At 41.8% G+C, this 19,888-nt stretch overlaps 1 protein-coding gene and 1 long non-coding RNA gene across 7 annotated transcripts in view; both read left to right on the forward strand.

Annotated features, from left to right (window-relative positions):
* Positions 1-19,888, forward strand: part of CABIN1 (calcineurin binding protein 1) — a 102,088-nt gene that overhangs the window by 46,661 nt on the left and 35,539 nt on the right. The gene's annotated exons all lie outside the window — the stretch shown is intronic.
* Positions 896-6,045, forward strand: LOC135575638 (uncharacterized). Its single transcript, XR_010466794.1, has 2 exons — positions 896-3,660; positions 4,415-6,045. It is a non-coding gene; the product is annotated as an uncharacterized LOC135575638 (long non-coding RNA).

A 19,888-nucleotide genomic window follows, 5' to 3' on the forward strand; every position in this document is an offset into this window, starting at 1 on the left:
TTAATATTATCAATTTGCTGTAATAAGAACTTAAATACACTTTTGAAAGAAAAGATAACCTTCAACAAAAGGTGTATGCTAGCCCAGTGCAATGTATCAGCAATATTATTACAAAAGAGAGAAGATGTGTGAAAATTACATTCTTAGCTTGAACTTAGGTCTGTCTGCCAACAAACAAAGACAGTGTTAGTCTGGAGTCTTCCATGTAGACCGCTGCCTCCAGGCTTGAGAAATTTCAGTTTGGGGACTCAAGTCCAGTGTGTCTCAGCTCTGGTGACAGTCTGACTGGCACATGGGGTGTCCCAGACAGCAGAACACCTTGTTGAGGCCTTTGTGAATGAATGCTCATATTGGCTTGTTCCTGCTGTAGGTTAGTCCCCTGTTGACAGGTACAGTGTACATTATGATGATTATATAGCTTGATAAAATATTTCGGTGGTCTCATTTTCTACTTGGCTATATTTTCAAAATCCTCTTCAAGTAACACTCTGTGTGGAACATGTGGCAGTGATCCAGTACAGATGACACAGCTACAGCACAGTGAGGAGATCCAGATCCGAGAGAGAAAGGGCTACAAGTGCCCATGAAAACAAGCTGTTAGTGTCATCTGACATTCCAGACTTGGACAAACCTGAATCTCTGAACAACTTGGAAAAAGTCTCTCAGCATTACGCTGGCCTTGTCTGCGATAAACCTCAACTGGTTTGTTCTCCTGCGAAGCTCCTGGGCAGGCAGTGGGTGAGTGAATGTTCTGCACCATCTAGGGCAGCGCTCAGCACAGATTTGTGTGTCACCCCTTGCATGCAGATGGTGTTACAGCCGCTGCCCCAGCTACAGTCGTCATACACAGAGCCGGGTGATAAAACAGAAATTACACAGCTCTGCAAAAGTAAGTAGCTGCGTCTAATCTTAGAAATTAAATGGCCAGCCTTAAGGTTTTCTAAGCTTATTAATGTTCTCTGGGGTTATTTTCAACAGTAGCACTTTACTTGAAGTGTTTATTTGCTTCCATGTAATGTATTTGGTTCTGAGAAATCTTTGGCCTTCATGATACAGAAGAGTTAAATGAATGTCTAAGTGGCCTTCTGTGGATACTTTGCTATTGAAATACCTTTTTCTTCTGGAGCAAGTAGCACTAGTGTTTTTCATATCTGGTACAGAAGATTCAGGGTTGTTGAAATTACAGCTGACTCAGTTTTTACAAGTACAAACAACCGTGTGCAAGAGAGAAAGCCAGCAGGTCAAAGACAAGTAGGGACTCTGCCAGCCTGCTCCTCCCAGACACTTCATAAATCATGCATACTCCTAGTAGAATTATTTATTAAATGTTTATGACAACCCCATATGAAAAGAAAGGTGGGTAAAGCTACCTCCTGTTAAATTTTACTGCAGAACTGCTGGTCTGGATCTGTGTGTCACGATCTGTTGTCTCATTTGTTAGCTGTCACTCAGCTGCGACTGAAACAGCTTTGAATGTATTTTTTTAATGTCATCAGAATGAGCAAAAAAGGCGTGTTCACTTAGCTCTGATTTCTTCGTATTTGACATATTAGAAAAACATCAGGATGCACAGAACTTCCCTTTTTCAGTTCTAAGGAAAAAAAATGCTTATTGCATTATTGTATTTGTTTACCAAACAGAAAAGAATGGCCTTAATTTTCTAGACCAGAGGTTTTTGCATGTTCGCAGCCCTTCTAGTGATGACAATCATTGTATGAATTATTATTGCAGTTAAACTTACAGGAGTTTTAGCTGTGTTTCTGTAAATGAATACCATGTCTTTTTTGTTTAGCCAGTTACATGTTTCTGTATAACCTGCTTGTGCAGGTACACTTTAGCTTTTCTTCTCTTCTTTATGTGTAAATATATAGACTTCTATTCCTCCCCCCAAAGAAGGCTTCAGGGTGGTTTTCTATAGCTACTAAATTAGAAATTAATTTACCAGGAGGAAAAACAAAACAATACAAACCAAAACCCCAAAACTCCACCTAAAACATTGCTTTATATAGTAGGGCACTTTTTTAATATGTTAAGATTTCATGCCACTATCAATAAAACAAAGTAAAACTTTGTGCACAGATGATGGGGATTCATCAGTCTGTGGGTGGGTGGTGATTGTGGAAGAAGCATTTTGATGGTTCAGCTCAGGGTACCAGTAGCTTCTCCATATGGTTTAATATACAGTATTTGCATTTTTCCTGGCACATCATCTGTGGTAATAATAATCTGTTGTAATAAAGATCTTCATGTCCATCTTTGGTAACTGTTCCCCACGTACAAAAGCTGTGCATGCACACAGTAATGCAGACATTCATGTGCATGAAGTCTTGCTGCAAACTGTTAAGGATAATTGTTCTATTTTTAGTTCCAAAACACAGTATGTTTATTCTCTGCTGTATCCCTGAGGCTCTTCATTCTGTGGTCTGAGCAAGCTGGGTCAGATTGAGGTAGCAGCATCCACTGGGAGCCAGGAGCTGAGGGATCGTAGTGATTTCAGTTTGATTTGTCATTGTTCATAGCAGGTGTGACTGGGCGCTGGCTGGAGGGCTCTGCTGTGCAGAATGGCAGTTGAAGAGCAACATCCAGGTTTGGTGCTGCAAGTTTCTAGAGGTAGTTCTCACTACAGAATGGTGATAACCAGTGGGTGCTTTCTCTGTTATTCTCCCTGTGTAGCACGTTCTTTCCCTAGTTGTGTTTCAGCTTGAGAGTTAAGTCTCTTTGTTCTGCCAGGGGAAAGTTGATTCCGAAAAGGAGAGCGAGGTGCAAGGGCTGACTCTGGTTTGGGATTCTCTACAACCAGAGCCACACAGGTGAGGTGCAGGAAAGAAGGCCGTTGTGAAGTCCCTAATATAGGGGACTGTTGGGGAGAAAAAAAGGCAACATGCCTCAGCCTTCCTGGAAGCTGGGCAGTTATATCAAGGAAGTTTCATTAAATGCCAGAACTGGTTTTATGTCTTCCCTCATACATACAGTACTGGTCACTGTCGGAAACATGGCACTGAGTGTATGGGATTTTCTTTTATCTGATACAGCCTTCTTTTGTTTCCCTCCCAGCTCCTGAAGTGTAACCTCAGCATTAGTGATTCCCACGACTTGAATTAAAATGAAACATTCATTACAGAAGTTAATGTCTCTGTTAGAGATAACTGGTTATATATCATCTAAGGGGAGAGGGAAATCCATTAGGTGGTCTGAACCTATCCTAGACCTTTGTTCTGCCCGGTCTGAGCTTTCTACTAATTTTGACCTGAAGAAGCACCAAATACCACAGAGGGTCAGGGCAGCTCCTCAAGGCTGATTGTGGCAACTTGACTGAAGCCTCAGATTCACTGTTTCCTACCATGTACTAGAAAAGCCTGAAACTGGAGGCAACAACAGACTAAAATCACTTTCCTAGAACTTTTATTGCTCTGCTTTCTTTCCTGTCCCTGGCTGCTGATAGATCTGGGTTACTCTCCTCCTGCTCATAGTTGGTGTCTTTTCAGTTGGTAAATGTGCTTCCAGCTCTGAGACATCTGCTGTGTGGAACATGAGTCTTCTGAGAAAATTAGTGCCATTTGAATCAGAATGGGGAAAAGGGAAAGAACTTGGAGAAAGTGACTGTGCGTCCATGTGAGTTGAGACTGTGTCTCAGAGTGGTGAGAGTTGGAGTTCAATCAGGTATGGGGCCTCTAAGAGAATTAAGGGTAGTGTTTTTAGCTTGATCGTGATTGAATGCAGCTTTTTGAAATAAATGTTGGTCTCATTAGGGCTTCTAACACTTTATGTGACAATGAGCATGAGAGGATGCCAACTCAAGTTAAAAAACAAGCAAACAAACAAAAAATAAAAGAAATCACAAGTTCCATCCCAGAAATCACAAAGAGTTTATTCAATTTTGCCCGTCTTGCTTCTGAGTGTTTTTGGATGCTGTTTTTATGCAACCACAAGGGAACAGAAACCGTAGAAGAATAATTTAAAAAAAAACCCCTTTTTGATTCCAGCAACTAGATAATGCTTGAAACAAGTTATTAGGCTTGGTACCATTTAATAGGTGGTATACAGAAAATCATCTAGAAGGGTGACCTCCACCATTAACACCAACCTTCTGTGCTGTTGCATAAAACAAAATAATGATACCAATAATGACATGTTAATAACCTAGTATCTTTATGCTGCTGGCAGATTGGTTAGAGGTTGGTTAAATCCCTACCTACTTTAAAGGATAGAGTTGTCTTTAATCGTTTCAGGAGATGGCCATGAAATACCTGTGATTTCACCATGCAGGAAATAGGCCCTGAAAGCACAAACTTTCTGCTCTGTAAAGTGCTGCTCAGTAAACGCAGATTCTTACTGGCAGCTTTCCATGGACTACAAAGTATTCAGATGTTAAGTAAAAGACGTCTCTCTGCTGTGTGTTTTCTTCATGTGCTAGGAAGAGCAAGCGACTTCATGGGATGGTTTGACAGTTCAGAGCAGTCAGGAGGCACTGTGCTGTGGGGAATCCTTGCTGCAGCGGTGCTGGTGTGAGCCGAGGGCGGGCAGGTCATCCCATACATCTCCTTTAGAAGAGATAACGGAGACCTTGCTGTTCTGCACTGGGGAGAAGTCTGAGCTGATGTGCTGCCTGCCTGGCTTGCTTCCTTAGTAATTTTAACAAGCGTTTCATCACTTTTCCTGCGTTCCTGAATAATGTCATTATAAAGCTATTGTTCTTCATCTGCGTGAGGAAACCATTTCTGGTGCGGTGAAGAGACACTTGTGTTGGAAAGCTGCTGTGGAATAAATAAAAATCCCTATGGGAGTCCCTTCTGAGCCAAGTGATTGTATAATCCTGTGCCTTAGTTTGTAAATATAGTCAGATGTACAAATGGCAGCTATTTTATGGTCACAGTATAAGTTAAAGTTGGGAAAATCAAAGAGGGAAACCAAATTGGTGTCTTCCCATCCTGTGCTCCTTGTTTTTCTTCCCTTTTGGTCCCTGGTAATTTTCTGAGTTACCAGCGCCCACCACTGAATGGCCATTGAGCCACAGGGTAGAGGAACTCAGACGAAAAATCATCGTCTCACTTGCCTGCAGATTCAGGAACGCGTGTTTGTGTTGGTTAAAATGAATTTATATTTGTGAGGTTTTTTTCGCATTAAGTCTAGGAACTTAGTTTTTTAATGAACACTTAGATTTTGGATAATTTGGTTCATGAAAATACATAAGGAAGTGATGGCCTGGCCCTTCTTTCAAACCGTGGCTGAAAGGCAAATTTATTAAAGTGGAGGTATAGAAGAGAATTGCTGTTTCCCCTGACTCCATTAAGTTTGCTCATATCAATGCCTGTATTTGAAGCAGGCAGACATTTTCTATGTGGAAAAAGATAGCTTTTCGAGAAGCCATATCTTTTAAGCATATTAATTTCCATTGTTTTTCTTGTCTAGCATGGCAAAACGGCTTCCACTGAGAGAAGGGGAAGTGGGGAACTGTGATATTAGTTGCCCCTATATAATGAGAGTTAAGATTTCATTATTTCTTTTCTGCTTTACCCTTGACAGTTGTTCTTTGCTGGTAGCAGGCTGTTTTCCTTTTTTGCCCCATTTTTCCCTTGTAAAGTTAATGCAATTCTGCTCAGACATCTCTTACCTATATTTTCTATCATTTTAATTGGCAGAATGCTTCTGGAGGGTACACAAGAGTTTGTTCTCTCATTCTCTTACTCCTGTGTGCTCACTCTCTGTATAATCTTAATACCACCTCTGAAAACAAAGGTAAGCAAGGGGTTAACTCTGCAAGTGAAACTTTCATAGTGATTGGATTAAGAGCAGAAACACACTAAGCAATGGAGTCTTAAAGTTGCCTATAAAAAGCTAGATAACTCGTTCAACCTCTGCCCAACATGTTATTTACAGTTCTTCACTCCATCCTCTTGGAAAAACAGAACTCATCAGTGAAAAATGTCTGTCGTTCACAGAGTTTTCTGTCTCAATATATACACGCTGTTCTTTCTGGCTAACTTTGCAGGCTTCCGAGACCCAGCTAGTAAAGATGCCAATAAATTTAAATCCCTGGAGATACAAGCATGGGGTTTTGAACTGTCGTTTGTGCCAGTGGATAATAAACAGCTATTTTTTTCCATTCCATTTCCCTAGGAAAAGTTTCTTCTGTTGAGTAGATGAATTTCTAGACAAAGGTAAGCTAGGGAACAAATAACCCTGAAATAAGTGCAGATATGGCTTTGTAGAACAGAGACTGTCACGGAGGCTGTAGTGCATTACAGGACATAAAGCAGTTTTAAAACTGGATCTTAAAAGTTGAACAGCAACTGTTTCACCCACTCTGAACAGTATTTGAAAGGTGCAGGCTGGCTGGAATACTGTGTGATGAGTGTCCTTTTACAAATGTGCAATGAATAAATCCATAATTTGATTTTTCCATCTGCCAGCTGCATATCAGATATGGCTGGGAGAGCCACCTTTAGAGACGTCATGGGCTTAGTTTTAAACTTAGTGTTTTTCCTTTTAAAAAAAAAAAATGGCTTTTTTTTTTAAAGCTAAACAGATTTCTAAATAGAGTAGGAGAGCAGAGTTTTAAAGGTGATGATCCATAAAATGTCTTTAAAATACATGTTTTCTTATTATAGCTCTGCTATCCAGTTATCAGACTTGTTTTTGCAGCTTATTACTTTGCGTTATTTATCCAAGTTTTATCCTAGGAATAAATGGCAAGAACAGTTCTGTCAGTGTGGACTGCTGCATAACCAAACCAAATAAAACCAGAAAAGAGTAAATTTGGAACCTCGGGAGCAAATCTAAGGCATAGAATTGAATGTTTTTAATTAGCTGGTATTGGCATTTCCCTTTCCCCTAAAAATTCCTACAGCCCCTGTCTGAAAGCTTTGACGTAACTCCTTTTATTATCAATGTGTGGAGCTCAACCTAAGAGTGGTGAACAGGCAGGTAGTGCGTGTGTGTCTGAAGTTGTACCTCAGTATCCTTAAATACCCTCTCTTTTTGTTCTAAAATTGATAGCATTACTCCGAAGAACGTCCATTTAGTGAATGTATAGCCAGAATCAAGACCTACTCAGAACAGTTTTCTTCAATGCTGCTTTCTCAGGTGAAGCTGTGTGTGATATAATCAAGATGAAGTGTGTTTTTTCTTGATTAACTGTTTCTACCGGTTGTATATTAAGAGGATTCTGTGACATAAATCGAGGCAGTTTCCTCTTCTATATATTTAATTTTCTCAGTATTTCCAGGGCCGCTTTTGGGGTAGGTATCAGCCTGTATCTGATCTTGCTCAGTACAGCACTTGTTTTTTCCATATTCCAGGTAATGACAGAATTTTTCATACCTGTATCTTGTCTGTGTAATAGCACCAATCTCACTTGGAAGGTTACATGAGCCGAATGGCAGCAAGTGAATACAAACCCAGCGACCAGCAGACAAAGCCATCGTACTGCCGTTCTGAAACCCTGGCACAATTTCATTCTGCACCTGTGGTGGTTTTAACTTACCTGGCATTATAGTGATTAACTATAATTTTCATCCTTATAGAAAGAAGAAAATGAAGAGTAAAATTAATAGTGAAATATACTTATTAAAACAGCATATGTAATGAGAAATATTCCTGGAATTACAGTTCGCAGCAGAAGGATCCAAGTATTTTTTGTGGATATACATTGCCTTAAGTATAAAAATGAAAACAAGAGAATGTGGGATGACAGCAGTGTGATACAAGTCTGTATGTACATCTGTGTAAGTGGATAGTATTTATAGATAACTATTAATTTAATGGCTACAGTGGGATATAAGTGGTCCAACTAAAAAGGTTAAGATGAAGAAGGCAGCTGCTGATAGATAAGAACGTATTTTGCTAGGTGGTAGCTGGTGTGTGAAGCGTGGTTTGTTAGTGGACTGCAGCATCACTGTGCGGAGCTTGCAATAAGGGATTGAAGCAGAAGTTCTGTGAGTAATAGTACTCCATCTTTGGCAAAATTCCTAAAGTTAGAGGAGTAAAAATGTTGAATATTGTATGGTGTATAGTTCCAGACTGTTTGGCTCCTGTGGAGGAGGTAGGATTTCCTGGCATAATATGAACACTTTGGGAGTTTACGTGATAGCTACTATGTGAAACAGCAAGGGTTGACCACTTACACAAGGTGACTTTCTCGGTCTCCTGAAAGGAATTAAAATATGATTGAGTGGGTGAGCGAAAGTAATGAACTCCCTAGTGGTCGGTACTTTAGCTTGTTCCTCTGAACACTCAAATGGATTGCTGGGATCCAACAAGGGAAGATCCTTGAAGAGCTTGAGTGAAAAATGGCTTATTTCCAGGAGGTTTATGACCTTTGTTCTTTCCAGTTGTTTACACTTAATCTCCATGTGTTTGCTTACTCGCCTCCTGTCAACACACAGTTTCACAAATTTGGCTTTTATCAAGTTGTTTAATTTTTCTATAGGTTAGAGGAAGCAAAATCAGAAGAAACACAGACCTTTCCCTTGAAGCACTTCCTAACAGTTAGTGAGACTGAATTAAGAATTTTGCTGGCTGTTTGGTTTGCTGACACAGAACAAAAATCAGAATTGAATACTCTTACCAGGTCGTTTTCTATTTAAATCTTTATCTCTTCAGAGCTGCTCCCTGTGTGCATTCTCAAAGTGTATCAGCACTTAAACTATCATCTCCTGCTTAGTAGGCTGGAACTAGTGTGAGTCATTCATATAAAATAATGGTGTTTTCTTAAGTATTCAGATGTTTGTGATAATTTAATGAGCTTGGTGTAACAGCTAAAATTATTTCTGTTCACACATCCCTGGTTTGTTCCTCCTGACAGCACTAAGGGGTTAAGAGTATGTGTTGGGGTTTGTTGCTTGTTTCTTAGTTAATGGTGTAACTATCAATTACAGAATGAGGGCCACTGAGCTCCACTTTTTCCAGTGATACTGACTCTGAGGTGGCTCAAGTATTTCCAGTGGGGAAAAATGTGGACAAACCTGGAGATAGACCAGGCTTTTACATCTATGTTGCTCATCCGTGGAGAAGTGTGTAACCAGCCCACACTCCGTGACGCTTTAACTCTGTCTTCTATCACTTCTGGTTTTATGTTTATAATCCATGTGTGTATCACAACTAGTGGCAGATTCAGTGTTAAAACCTTTAATAGAATCATAAGTCAGATTTTAAAAAGAAGTGGGGATTACAGGCCAGAATAGTAGTATAATGAAGGTGAGACTTTTGATGTGAATGAAGTGCAATGACTTCAAAAGCGTTTTGTTCATACCATGAGAGAAAATACTTGTAAGAGGAATGTAAGCATTGAAATAAAATGCACATTCCAATTACTTTATAAGCTGAACTACTGACAATGGGATAAGCTTAATCTTTAAAAAATTATATTGGGTGACTCATAAAGGTGATGTTTTCATGCTGTAATGAAGTAGTTTTTCCAGCAGGCTCAAAAGAAAAACATCTGGCTTTGTTTGCCTTGAGTCTGACAGCTCTATACTAAAGGTCTTACTGAAAATTACTTTCCAGCAGGTTTTAGGTCAGGATATTCTCATTGTCATTTTCTTTCCAATAAGCACGAAAGCAGAAGTATTTTTCTGAATTAGTTATACTAATGTGAATGTTGTTTTTAGGACCAAAAGAATTAATAGTTTACTTTTCCTAGCATTTCAAGTAAAACATGCAACTGCGTATACAGACTAATTTTTTGAAAGGTAATTCAAAACGAAGACTGAGATTTTGGAAGCTTAAACATATACCAAATGTTTAAAAAACAAAAATAAAAAATAATAATATTTAAATAGCAATGGTGAATAAGCAATATTCCTTATAGTTTGTAAATAAAACACTATGGTATAAAAGTATTAGAAACTGATGAAAATTCAAATTAACAACAGCTAGTCTTGTTTTTCCTACCAGAGTTGACGGGAATGCAAACCCAAACAAACAGCATTTGATTGGCACATTTACTCATTATTAGTTCTTCCTTTCTACAAATCTTGAAGTAAACATACTGCATCTCCTCCGTGTCTTTTATAATGAGATGTTCTTGCTGCTTTGCAAGAGCAGCAAAGCGAGGAAAAATATTTGTGAAGAATTTTTTTCACTTTAAGTAAATGAGAATCCACCAGTTAGCGCCGTATACAGGAGGAGTTACCCTGCAGACTTTGTCCCTGTAGTTCTTGTGACCATTATTGTATACAGGTGGTGGGGTTTTATTTTTTGTTTTTCATCTTAATCTTGTAACAGTAACCCCCTAAATCAATAATACAGAAGGAAAAAAGAATTTTTTCACCATTTCATAGCTGGTCTGCAGTCCTTGAAGTGCAATGGATCCATGTATGTATCCCAGAAAGGAAATGTAGTTTTCTCTGTTGAGGAAGGGAACACATTGGAAGATGCATCCGGAATGCTTTGTTGCCAGGAAAATGGGTTCTGCAGGCAGCACGTTCTGGTCTTGCAGGGATTAAACACGAGCAACAGTAAAAGGAGGTTTTGAGTTTTGGTCTGTGTGCGTGCATGTGTGTTTGTGTATTTTAGGAGAAAAAACAGTTATAACGTTGAAAAACAAAGACTTTTTAAGGCAGGGAAAAAAATGAAAGGACTATTATTTTAAAATATATTAGGCAGTAAAACTAATCTTAATAGGAAAGAAATGTTATCTTTAACAGTAGCTAACTGGCTAGAGGACTTAGTCCTCCTCCTGTGACTGACTGAATTCCAAAACTGAGATTTCGTTGAGAAGAAATTAACAGAAGATCCTAATGCACTTCCTTCAAATGTGTTGTTATTCGAATGTCTTACAGAAGTATGAAAGCTAAAAACATGAATTAATACTTCTGAGTCCAGTGGCAGCGATTTCCAGTCACAAGGGAAGAGTGGAGATGAGCTTCAAGATGCGTTCGCTGCACTTCGGTGGTGAGGGACGGCGCGGTGAGGGTGTTTGAGCTGAAGTGCAGTGGCTCTTGATCAGGGAACGTGCTTGGGTTCTCAGCATTGCTGGGCTGCCCTACAGAATTTCCAAGGACTTCAGCTGGTGCCACCTGGCACCCGGGCGTTTAGGAAGCAAAAAGATTTGAGTTAGGGAAGAAAGGAAGAGACAGACAGACAGACGGGACTTAACTGCCTTGCACATCATGCCCAGAGAGTTCTCAGCCAAGGGTTTGCACAATCAGTCAGTGTGACCCTGCTGGTGAAGTGTGGGAGAAAAGGGGAGAATAATTTGGAGCAGAAGGGGAGGGGGTGGTTCTTTGTATATCAGGAATCCATAAGTATTGCTCTCTTCGTGATATCTTAGCTAGAAATCATAGACAGTGTATTCTGGGCACAGCTTTACTGTGACAATGTAGGCAGGTAAACCATTCACATGTAGACCTATTTTCTGGGTTATTTTGTCACTGTCTTTTCACTATGTCACTTCTCTCCCTTCAAAATCTGACAGGTCTCTGCTTGCTTTTTGTGAGTAAAAATTTCCTGCCTCTGTATGTTCTCAAATCGATAAGGTGAAGCAAAGCAAAGTGTCTTTCTTCCTGAAAACTTGTGTCTGAGAGCTGTCTCCAGCGGCAGACTGCAGCTGACAAAATGAAAGGCCCACCAGGAGATGAGTCTGAATCTGAAGTCTTTTAAGTACGTGGGCAGCAAGGTGAAGACAGCAAGACGATATACCACAGATTTCTGTTCCAGCTCTCCTTTCAGTTTATCTTATTCCTGTTGCTACCTTTTGACATATTCCTCTCCGATTTTTCCGTTTGCATTTATTCTTACTTCTTCCATTTGCCATTTTAAGAACAGCAGTTTAAATGTAGAGCGTGCACAAATAATTAGGTATTATTTTACATTTGTTTGTCTCTAGACAAAACAGCATCTGGTCCATAAGAAATTCCCAAAGATAATAGCTTTGTCCATAGAAATTCCTGGTTTTGAGGGGAGTAAGTTTGTCAGGTATAAAATGATATTGAATTGATTAAAATATTCTTTTACAATCAAAGTTGTGGTTTTGAGGCAAAACAGTAATTGTCAGAAAGAACTGAATTACTTGTTCAGTATTGAAAAGAGACAGGTTTGGGAAAAGATCCGAGTCCTCTGAAGGTCCAGATTTGACACTTGCTGGTTTATGTTTCTCTCTGAAATTTCAAGGGACTAAGATTACCTCTGAATAAACAAGAAATAGAAACCTGTGTATGAACAGGATATCATCTCTGGGTAACAAAATTGGTGAATATATGAAATATATTTTTCTGGTCCCCCCATTTATTCTCCTTAAGCTCTGTCTCTCTGTTACCTACTGACCGCTGTGTGGGTTTCACTTCAGTGCAGATCTATTGTTGGTTTGGTGGGAACAGCCAGTTCTGCTCAGCATTCGTGATCTCTACAGTAGTTCCAGCACTGACGGAAAAGAGGAATTCACCTGGGAAATACTTATATAAAACCAAAAACTTGCTAGTCTGGATTAGACTGGCTTTTCTAGGCAGATATTCTGACCTGGTAGCTGTTGTTATCTGACTTGTTGCAGGAAGATTAAAAATAATCTGAGTTAACGGAAGCAAATACTGCTGCTGAGGGAAGAATAATTTCTTGTTCCTGTAGGGCTTCTATTGCACTGGAAACCTGAGATTACTTTTATCTCTAACAGCAACAACACAAAGAAAGGCAATCTCTAAGTGAAAACAATATCCTACTTCCTTAAAAACAGAGGATGAAATGGACTCTTCCTTAGTGGAAATAGAACTCTGGTAGGATTTACAATGCATATCCTCTGAAGAAAATTATTTGAAAATGGAACAGAATTTCAGATATGTGGAGCTTAAACTCATGTGCTGTGTTTGCAGGGAGAGCTTAGCACCCTTATCTCAGTAGTGCAGAGGGCTCTGGAATCTTCCTCAACACTCAGTATTCGCCACAGAACGTTTCATCAAGAAATCCCAGTGTGCAGAAGTTAAAAATGCTTAAAAGTGTAAAATCACTTCCATCTGGCTCCTGGTATTGCAGCACTGGAGAGCATGTGCTGGAGCTCAATCCTGTAGGTGATTCTGAGTGAGATGTTCCTCAGACGTTCTCTGGTTGTTATCAATTTAAAAATATGGAGGACTTAAGGAAAAGCAAACCAAAAATGACCTAACCAACCAACCCTCCCTGGTGTGGGGGAAATCATCATCACAAGACAAGACAAAAAGCAAAGCACCTGGTAAAATGAGACTCTTACAGAATGAAACATGGAGTGAAATATAAACTTGGCCACTTTTTAAAGGTCTGGAATAGTGCTTTGCCCTCCTCCCTTCCCATCAGAAATCACTAAAAGACAGGTATAGGATGTGGTCTTTGAGAATTGACCATTGCACCTAGGATAACTGTTGTTCTGTCTCAGAGATGATTTGCTGAACTGAAAGTGTTGATTATCAGTATTTACTTTTGAAAGGACAAATATTTGGTCATCTTCTTGACTCTGGGCATGTTTCAAGTTCCCTGTAATAACCATGTCAGTCTTTTTTTCCCCATCCGTCCCTCCTTGCCAAAATGCATAAAGTTGCATTGTTTTGTTCCTGTTTCACCCAAATTAAGCTTAAAAAGCAGAAGTGAGCTTTATACAGCCCTCATTTGCACAGTGTCTACAAGTAATTAAACAACGAAGAAAATACTGTATCATCATTTACCCCTGATCAGGCAGAAGGCTTGAATAGAGTCCCATTGTGTAAAAAAGATTAATGAAAAGGCCTTGGTATGATACGGTGTCATGTCTGAACCAAGAACCCGGGCGCTAGGGAGCTCAGATCTGCACCTGAATGCCTCCAGGTTATTTCTGACATCAGCCCCGAACATTTTTGTGAACACCAAGTAAATAGTTGTATCCACTTTTTGTCACAACAGTACTGGATTCAGGGTGTCTCTGTAAGGGGTCTCCTGGATCCAGATGTGGGAGTCCCGTGATGTGGTGCTGGTTCCTGCAGGAACGCCATGTACACTTCACTGAGCCGCTGGATTTTTTACCTTTAGGTAATTAATTGGAATTTTCTTGTTCAGTGGCACCATAAGCTACGAACACCTACCTGTGCAAATAGTGTAAAATTCATTCTGCTTGTGATGGTTGAGACAACTGAATAACGTGTTGTGTAGGAGGCCGCAGCGCAAACCTGGGAAATGTGATGGTGGTTAATGAATTGCAGACTGAGGGGAACATAAGAAACTTTTGGAATTGGACAGAATGTCATATAAGCTGTGGGAAAGCCATATCCTTTTAAACTCTAAAGAGACAAATTTGTTTCCTTAGTTTAAGTTGGTAATGGGCCTTTACCAAATATTTCTATACTAAAGCAATAATGAATCAGATAAATATTCCAGTTAGCGATATTTAAATAATTTGCTTGTTTGTAAAGCAGTTTGAAAGCTAGGAACTAAGTAGTATTATAATTCTGGTTTACCCTTTATTATCATTTAAAGATGTCTGTTCTTGCTGCTTTTTCTGGTACCGTGACTGTTCATTGCAACAAATAAGAGGTATTATTTAGAAAACAAAATCCTTACATTGCCATGCTTATGGCTTAAAGGTATTTAGTTATGCAGAACTTTTATATGACATAATTTCCAATCTAGTGAATATCCAGTCCTTCAGCTATTAACTTTAACCATTTTATGATGTATTTAATTCTAGGTACAACAACTATTTAATTTGCATAAATAAATGACAATACATAGGAAAAAACTCCAGTGGAACAGAGGAGATAGGAGCTCTGCTGTTAACAGGGACTAAATGAGCAGCTGAGAAAGAGCAGGTCAAAAAGAAGCCTATTTGCATTAACACATAGAAAGTAAGTATTCATTTCAGTTCCGTATTTAAAACATAAATCCATGTTATGCCGTCAAAGAGAGTAAAGGTTAATGGATTTTTGAAGTGGTGGTGCCCAAACCGCATTGTTAATGGGTTATTGCCTTTGGTAGCAAGATGTGAGAGGCAATGAAGACACAGGTTATTTTAGAAAGTGGTGATGCCCATAGCGACATCTTAGCTTTAAAACAAAAAAAGCCGACTCTTACAGTTTTAAGTGGAGAGATAGACATGGGTGGTTTTGATTAATGTAATTTTATAAAAGATAAATGGGATAGTTAAATAATAATTTAGCTTTTTTTTTTTTTAAAGATGCTGTTAAGCATAAATGTGTATACATAAAGTAGAGAAATAAGGAGGAAGTGGCAATGTATGTGGGGCTTTTAGTGTGAGAAGCCTAAAATTGATGTGGTAAGAGGAACATGAAGAAATGAAAAAATGGGTAGAAAGTGGCTAAAATGATGGGAAAGATAATTTTAGCAGCTGACTTCTGCATAGCATGTGGGGATTATTGCAGTTGTGGAGCAGGCTATTAAGCCTGAGGTGTTAGTAAACAGGATAGATTTTGAGCACTTGATAATAATCCTAGCCATCAAAAGGGAAACAACCCAGCCCCTGCAATGCTTAGGAGGGTGAGGAGGAAGTCAAAGCAATTACTCTGCCTGCAAAAGTGAGAGAAAGGAACAACTACAGATAAAATGTTTAAACTTTTGTGATGAAGGTAAGCGGGAGTAGAGCCTGAATGAATGGCTGGGCAAAGACGGTAAGTTTAGCTGTGCTCAGATTGAGAACAATATTTCAGCCAGTTCTGAGGCAGGATTGGATGCTCTGAGGTTGGCAGTGGGCTGGCACATGGTTTGGGTCTTGGGACTGATTGAATAGAGGGAAGTATGGGGTAAAGGACGAGGGGTAGACCTTTGTTTTCCCCTTCCAACAGTCTGAGAAAGGGAGAAGCATGTAATGAAGCAGGAGGCAAGGGACTGGTGAAAGAAATGTGCCACCAGCCCCTGCTGGTATTGCAGAAGCTGGAGCTCAGTTAAAAAGCCCTGGGGAAGGAACGATCTGACAGCACAAATACAAGGAAACAGTGGTGGAGGATTGTCCTGCTGTTTGGTGAGAGGTGGTTCAGTGGCACGAAGGGAACTGTAGTGCAGCGCCTGGCGGAGCCGGATACCCGCCTGTGCCGGCTGCGTGCGGCGGCGGCCGCGCAGGCTCCGCGCAGCCCCCCCGGGCTCCGCGCAGTCACCGCGCAGCCCCGCAGCCCCCGCGCAGCCATGGCTGCAGCTGCTGCCGCCGCCTCCCTCCTCCGCTCCGAGCAGCCAGGCGGGCTCCGCCGGCCCAGCCCCGCGGGGAGAAGAGGGAACCGGCCACGCTTGGGAAAAATAGGTCACGAATGGGCCTCCGGTGAAGGGCACTGAAGCGGCAGCAGCGGGGTTAAACTGGGTCACGGAGTATTTTGGGCAGGTTCGCGGACAGGTGGGAGCAGATAACTGTTTTTTATTAATGCTCGCAAACCGACAGGAGCAGCTGTTTACTCACTTGCCCTAAGTGGGATGGCTCTGAGCCAGGCTCGGCGATAACTGGGACCAACATCCTATGTCAAACAAGAGCCGAGCAAACAGCTCCAGCCCTGCACGCCGCCCCCCGCCCCCAGTTGCAAAGAAAGAGGGGAGAGAGAGAGAGGAAAAAAAAAGCGGCGGCGGCAGGAAATCTAAGGTATGCGGTTCCCAGAGGTCGGGCGAACTCCGGTGCGAGAGGAAGTGTGAGGCGGGCGGGGGCGCAGGCGGGCTCGGTGCGCGGTCAGGTGGGGGCGCGGGGCGGGGGCCCGGGCGGGGGCGGGCGCGCTCCGGCTCCGCGGGGGAACTCGGGCCGAGCCAGCCCGGCGCTCGGGAATGGTGAGTGCGGGGGGCGGCCCCGCGGCCCGCAGAAGCGGCCGCCCTGCGCGGGGTGGGCGGGGGAGGCTCGAGGGGAACTTCCCCCCCTTCACCAGCGCGCCGCGGGGAGGCCCGGGCCGGTGGGCCGGAGCGAAACGCGCCTCTTGGTCGGCTGAGCGAACGTGCCGGGGCTGCGGGGGGATGCCCCGGGGGGAGCCGGTGCTGCTGGGTGATGCCCCGGGGAGAAGCGGCTGCTGGCGGGGAGGAGGCGCAGGGCCCTCCCTGGAGCTCCGGCGGGGCCAGACGCGCTGTTGTAGTAAGTTTGCTTTCTCTTTGCCACAAATAGCTGCCGGCTTCCCCAAATTGCAGGGCGTTTCTCGGCGCGGCGTGCCTTTCCCCTGCCCAGCTTGCCCGCGGGTGTTCAAACCCTTCCCCGCGCAGCTGGTCGGTACCGCGGGGAATCCCGTCCCTTCCCCCGGCGGGGCTGGGCGGCTCCGGGCGCCCCGGGGCTCACCCGCAGCGCCGAGCAGGCAGCCAGGCAGGAGATGGGCTCTGATGACATTCGCTGTCGTGGCTGGGAAATACTTATTTAATTAGTTCGGTTCGCCTTTGGTTAGAGGCTGTGACAGATCTGCTTTGCTGCACAGAGGAAAATCCTGAGAGCAATGGGAGACGGAGGAGCCGAGAGAAGTTTGGAAGGGGGCACGAAAGGGTGAGGGATTTTTGTTTTCTTCTGTCTGCGTTGATTGGGATTTCTTGGTCTCCTTCCTCCACCTCGTCACTGGGATGAATTATTTAGCACCCTCGTTTTCGATTCAGCCCTAAAGCTTGCAAGGGGAGGCTTTCATGTCTAGAAGAAAAAAAGAGACGGTAGGTCTGTAAAAATCATGTCTGGCACAGAGCAGCCCAGCTGTGATCTCTGGTGTGCACTCTGCTGTTCTGCCTACGACAGCCAGGCTCACGCTGGAGATTCCCCTTCTTAACAGTGACCTAACAGAAAAGCCTGTTGTTCAGTATCTGTTTTGCATGAGCTACTATGCTGTAGCAGTTGCTGCTTCATTGAGCTAAAGAGAGAGAGGGAGGAGAAGAGGATTCCAATTTAATTAGCAGTTTGTTAAAAACAGTCAGCTTTGTCTGGTCACATGTTTATAATTTTAGAACGTATGTCTTAATTGCAGTAAATTCTGGTGTTGTGCATAAAGAAGTGCCACGTGCTGTTTGCGGCATTGGCTGTGGCAGCTTCATGTTTCTATTTTTTTAATTTACTGCAGCATGTGTTTATTTGTGCAATGGCAGATTTCTGTGTGTGCTGTGGGTATTTTGCATGAAGCAGATCTAGAAGCTCTAGGAATTAAAGCATATGTTGTGGGGGTTTTGTTACCCAGGGAGCTGCAAGAATTGTCTTTTTTTTATTGGAGCATATTCAGGTTGACATCTTGAATACCCAGATATTGTTCTGGTTGTTTTCAGTAACGGGACTTTTGTGTGTTTTTAGCATCTTTATTGGAGTATGAAATACTCTAAATGTTGGGGCCTTCCTCACTCCTCCTCCCCCTCAGTAATTACTCTGGTTGTTCTCAAACAGTTCCTATCTCTCAATATCCCTGAAATCAAACACCATCAGACTGTACCCTGTCTTCTGCCGAGCTCACTGAGTCACTGCCGTGCCTTGTGCTAGATTAAGCTGTTGTAGTATTGCTGCTCCTTGAATATTGAAGATCCCCTGCGTATACTGTGATTTACATTACTGTAGATAGGGTAATTGAATTATAGCTTCTCTGCAATGTCTTGTTCCTCTGGTGTTATCAAAGATCAGTCAACTTCAGTTGGGGTGCTGGGCACACTGCTGCCTATATGTTTACTTGAATTAGACATTATCACTAACTTATAATTCAATAAAGAACTGCTTTTGTTTGGTTTTAAACCCTGTATTGCTGAGGAAGCCTTGGGAATCTTTAAAGCAAGACAGCATTAGCTTTAACACACATCCCCCTTCCTCCCCCCCAAAAAAGAGGGTAAACTACTTGAATAACAGAGTTAATGAAATTCTTTTTTGTTGCATGAATTTCTATATCAGAGGAAAAAAGATGTGCTGAGGTTAGCTAAGGGGTGCATAATGGTAACAGATTTTTTTGCCTTTTATAGCAGTCAGGACTCATCCAGGGCCTCCACTTGTTGGGCAGAGAAGGGAGGTGTTCTATGGACGCTGCTGTAGCAGGGGGAGAAGCTCCTAATAACTTAATTCAGAGATCTTAATTGGTGTGGATGAAATGTGCAAACTCATGTAGAGCTTTAGTTGTTTGAGAGGAGTATGTCTTCTCTGAGGCTTGACTCCTTTTTACTACTCCATGTTTTCTTTTCTGGTTCATAAGCACTTAAATGGGATATTTGTTTCTTACTACCTATGTTAAATAAGCAGCTTCCTGCCCTCAGCTTTGGCTGACAAACAGTTTGACATCCAGGATGTGTACTTCTGTCATTCCTAAGCCAGCGTGAAACCTCAGACAGAACTGTGACCTTCAAATATGAACTAAGTCATGTATTTGCAAACACAGATCTTTATAAAGCTGGCATTATAAAAAAGAAATAAGGAACCCTAGTTAGGTCTTACGGAATTCTGATTTGAGATTAAAAAGCTTTTTCACTAGCTCCTGCTGTCGTTTTACCTCTGTCAGAACACTGGAGGACTTTAAATTTTTGTCCAGTTCAGCTCTCCGTTGCTTTTGTTCTTTTCAGCATTGAAAAAAGATGCAAGTATTTCTCTGTGCTTCCAGATTGTCTGCACATACTGAAATACCAGCCAGTGATGGAACATGCCATTCTTGTTGCTTTCCAAAAGGCTTTTAGAATTTGATGGCTAATAGTGCACAGTTGAGTATAGCTTGTTTGGTACCATTCCTGGTATGTATGTCAATTTATGTTTTCTCCTGGTTGGCAGTACTTGTCTATAGTTGTGCCATTGAAAATATTGACAGTTCTTCATTACATTCCGGTGTGCAGCTCTCTTAATTTCTGTAAATAACTTCATAGCCTGTTCAGTGAAATGTACTTTTTTTCTGTAATCTCGATTTGTTCCTAAATAAGCTGCTAAAACCCCTACCTATGTATATTTTGAAGGCCTAAAGTGGAGCCTACAATAGCTCAGGTGAGCCACATACCCCAAAAGCCATTGTGCCTCTGTAAAAGGTTTTTAGGTGATATCATTAAATGTGTATGTCTG

Source organism: Columba livia, chromosome 17 (genome assembly GCF_036013475.1).
Source record: "Columba livia isolate bColLiv1 breed racing homer chromosome 17, bColLiv1.pat.W.v2, whole genome shotgun sequence".
Lineage (NCBI taxonomy): Eukaryota > Metazoa > Chordata > Aves > Columbiformes > Columbidae > Columba > Columba livia.